This window comes from Schistocerca gregaria, unplaced genomic scaffold (assembly GCF_023897955.1).
Source record: "Schistocerca gregaria isolate iqSchGreg1 unplaced genomic scaffold, iqSchGreg1.2 ptg000696l, whole genome shotgun sequence".
NCBI classification, from domain to species: domain Eukaryota; kingdom Metazoa; phylum Arthropoda; class Insecta; order Orthoptera; family Acrididae; genus Schistocerca; species Schistocerca gregaria.
In genome coordinates this window covers 367,140-367,893 of record NW_026062075.1, presented here as the reverse complement: position 1 = coordinate 367,893, position 754 = coordinate 367,140, and positions in this window count along the sequence as shown.

Here is a 754-nt window from a genome sequence, read left to right as displayed (position 1 = left end):
GCAAATTCCGCGTTTATCAGTAGGCGGAGGCAACGCCCGTATGGTCTTAGTTCGCTCTTGTTCGATGCGAATACTCTGACCTGACACTAGGTGACCTAAGAAGAACACCTGCTGCCTTTCTAATGTCATCTTACTGGGTTTAACAGTCAGCCCGGCTCCCTGAAACCTCGAAAGAACTTTCTGGATATGATCCAAATGGTCCTGAAACGAACGGCTATAGATGACTAAATCGTCCAAATAATTATAGGCAAACACTAATTTCAAGTCCCTAAGGATATTATCCAGCAAACGAGTTGCCAAACCAAAAGGAACTCTGTCAAACAGATTCCAATCAGTACAAAATGCGGTAACATGTTTACATTCTTCAGCTAATGGAATCTGATAACAGGCTTGGTTCAAACCAAGAACAGTAAACCAATTAGTACCGGCAAACCAGGTAAAAGTTATGTAGATCAGAGGCAGAGGCACATTCGAAGACAACCTTAGTGTTCAAGCACCCGGTAGTTAACCACAGGTCTGAAATAGTGCTCCTGATCCTTGGGAACATGGCATATGGGGGAAGCATAAGTAGATGTAGAAGGCGTAATAACTCCTTGTTGGAGCATTTGTGATATTCTCGCCTTCAGTATCTTCACCTTAGGAGGTGAGAGGCGACGTGGGGGCTGCCTGACAGGACTATCGTCGGATAGAAGGATATGGTAATTAAGAACATTAGTGACACTCAAGTTATCACTAAGAAGCTCAGGAAAACTCT